Genomic DNA, 3,501 nt, shown 5'->3' on the forward strand with positions numbered 1-3,501 from the left:
CATTTTGAAAGTTGACACAACAATCTGAAAAATAAGATGAAGTCCCCAAAAGAAAGAAATAAAATCTATATTCTACAAAATTAAGACTTACAAAAGAGTTGCTAATGTTTTGCAAAACTTCAATTAAAACAGCAAATGTAAAAAAACTACTGTAATTATTAGAATAGTAAAACTTGAAAAAGAGTCCATTGCTATAGTCTGTTGCCTTCCATACATTCACTGCATGTGTTGTAAGCTTATGAGAAAGAATACTAAAATATCATTTTATTAAATCTCCAAAATGCCTATCTATAACATAGATTCAATTTGGCAATTACTAGTTCTCTCCATTGAAGATGGAGAGGCATAATCTGCTTATTCATCCGGGTCGACTGTATGTCAAAGCATTTGCAAATAGAATTAAAAATTTATACAGACTTCTCAATACAAACTAAATAATCTGGTATGACGGTATATGTATATCATTAACAGATTCATACTTGACAAATAAAAACTTGGACTTTAATTCCCATGGTGAAGAACAAGGCTCGAAGAATTTCAGGATGATCCACCTACAAAATTCAGTAAAAGCAAGTCATTAGGTAAAAAAGCTTTGAATGAAAATGGAAATCAATCACACAGATAAACAATTCAAAAAGCAAAATTTAAACAAAACCTTGCCAACTTTCAATGTTGAATTCCTCATCGATTCTTGATGATGATGCTCCAGGGCTGCCATGATCTAAATCAATTCCCTCACCTTCAAGCTGCTTTTGATGAATGTTTTGTCCATCCATCAAGCTATGTACCATCCTCTTAAGCTGCTGAGACTCAGCAGATTCTTGCAACTCTTGAATAGTTGCAGTTTGTGATCCATATGAACCCATATGGTAATGTTCAGGGCAAGGACAATACACAGTACAGCAGGTTGTCCAGTGGGCTGAGTAGTTAGGTAATAGACAAGCATTGGAGTGGACATGATTATCAGAGATTAAAGGGAAGTTCTTCCTTGTCACTAGATGGGCATTCTCAAATACAATTCTATCATGCTGGATACTATCCATGGTTGCTATCTCCACCTTATCTTTGCCTGTATTGTAGTTATTGCCAAAGGCCAAGGAATTAGCTGTATGCTGAGAATCCTTCACAGCTGTCAAAATAATGGGATTTCCCTTAGCAATGGCTGTTGTTCCAAAATGATTCTTGTAGCACTGATCTTGTAGACTTAGATAGGGCTGGACATGACCTGCTGCTAAGCTTAAACTCTCTTGGCTCTGATAGGGCATGGACATCAAGAGATTGTGCAACATTATGTGGGAGGTTGAAGGATGATATGGTTCCCTCAATAGCTTCCTATCATTATGATTCATTCCCATGCATGGAATTATATCATGTCCAGCAATAGCAGCAGGAGAAGTCTCATGATCTTGCCTTGTAAGAAAATCTATTCTATCCTGAATAACTTCTAGCTTGACATCTATATATTCCAACAATTCTCTGAGCTTTTCAACACTAAGATCATTCAGATAGCTATCCCAATGAGAACAAATGATGTCCATTTCAAGATCTTTGTTCTCCTTCCTTTTCATATTCAATTCAAACCTGAGTTTCCTAATCCTCTGTTCTAAGAAACTGGAGTTATCAAGTTTCTTCTTGTCTTGCTCTTCCTTAGAAAGCCTCCTGTATCTCTCAATGACCTCTAGAGCTTTGGATATATTAGGCCATACATCAGGAATTTTATCTTGAGATGTCTGTTGGTCTGTATGAGGCCCAAAGCATATCATGCAAGCCTCCACTCCACACAGAATACTCAGCTCCTCAACCTTCTTTCTCAGTCCTCTCTTCCTCTTTATAAATGTCACGTTTCTTGAAGTGTCTCTGGGAATCCATTTTATGGGAATCTTGGCTCGACCCATTTGCTTCTGCAAAAGGAAAAAAAATTCAGCATATAGAAACTTCTTATTTCAATTGAATAAAGCAGGGAAGATTAAAACACCAAATCAATGATTTTAGGATATCTTGGACTCACCCAAGCATCCATTAAAGACATTTCCTTACAAACCTGAAGATGTAATTATGTTGCTGTGCAGCTCTTGTGAATTAAATGTATGTCATCAAGATTGAAAATTTCTTCCTTTTCTTCAAAATTCATCTGCATTCTTAGTTGGAACTCTGTGAAATTCAGTCCTATAATTTTGCTGTTTATGAGATGTAACTCAAGTTTTAGGTTTTTTTAAATAGAAGGAAAGAATGAAAAAAGAATGTAAATCTATCTTATTGAATGTAATTTTGCTGTTCGTGTGATGTAACTAAAGTTTTTCATTGCTTTTTTACTTTTTGTAGCTTTTTTTAAAAATAGAAAGGAAGAATGAAAAAATCATTTTTATATTCTATTTTATAAATAATAATTTTTTTTTGGCTTTGGCCGAAAAAAAAAAAAAATCATTTTTATATCTATCATATTTGATGAAAAAAATATTGATTAATTAAAATAAATACAAATCATGTGTTTTTATTTTAATTTATAGTTAAATTTATTGGAAGATAAATATTCACATAAATTGTTTTAATCAAATGAGATAAGAATATTTATTTTATAGAAATATCGATTAATTGAAATAAATACAAATCATGTGTTTTTATTTTAATTAATCAATATTTCTATAAAATATTCACATAAATTATTAATCAAATGTGATAAGAATATTTATTTTTAATCATTTTTTAAAAATTGTATCTTACATATAAATTAAAGTTTTGTCAATTTTTTAAATGCTTTTGGCTTGAACCTTGATGGCAAGAACAACAACACAAAGCTTAACCATCACAACATGCCACTATTGGCTAAAGTTTTGTCAATTGATAAATCTTTGGGATTCAAATTATTAGGAATTTACAATCTATCGGTCCAAAATATTTTAAATCATTGCCAAATTATATATAAACATTTAAGTCATTATAGTTTTGTCATAGTAGATCTCATTTTTATTGGGAATCACTTAAATTTCAAAACTATGAATGAATTAACCAAAACATTCACCATTATCATTAAAATTCTAAATGGTATGAGGACCATTTTCGGCATTAATATTATAACTCCACGTTGCCATTGGGGCCATAATTGCCTCAATATTATTAGTCATGTTTTAGAATCCCTCAATATTTACATCAACTATTTTTAATCATGTAAAAATTGTCACAATTTTCTTCCAAATTTCATAACTAAAGATCTAAATTGTTCACACATTTTGTTTTGATCTCAATTAAAATTTACACTTCTTGAATATTTATGTTTGTTGAGAATTTTGTTTTGAACTCCTTTCTTGGGTTTTTCTTACCTAATGCATGTTTATTGGGTGATTTGGGCACCACAATTTGGGTGGTTCTATCTCATGAATTTTTAATTACCATTTGATAATTCCAAGTTTCGTAACTCTTATATATTAGATGCTTGAGATGGAAGTTGTGTGTAAAGTTTTGTAGATATTATTAAGTTGTAAAAATTGCTATAAATCTTTGGTT

General features: G+C 31.3%; 1 pseudogene; it reads right to left on the reverse strand.

Annotated features, from left to right (window-relative positions):
* Positions 1 to 251: 251 nt before the first annotated feature.
* On the reverse strand, positions 252 to 1,869 carry LOC131042494 (uncharacterized; annotated as a pseudogene).
* Positions 1,870 to 3,501: the final 1,632 nt, after the last annotated feature.

Source organism: Cryptomeria japonica, chromosome 1, assembly GCF_030272615.1.
Source record: "Cryptomeria japonica chromosome 1, Sugi_1.0, whole genome shotgun sequence".
Classification (NCBI taxonomy): Eukaryota; Viridiplantae; Streptophyta; class Pinopsida; order Cupressales; family Cupressaceae; genus Cryptomeria; species Cryptomeria japonica.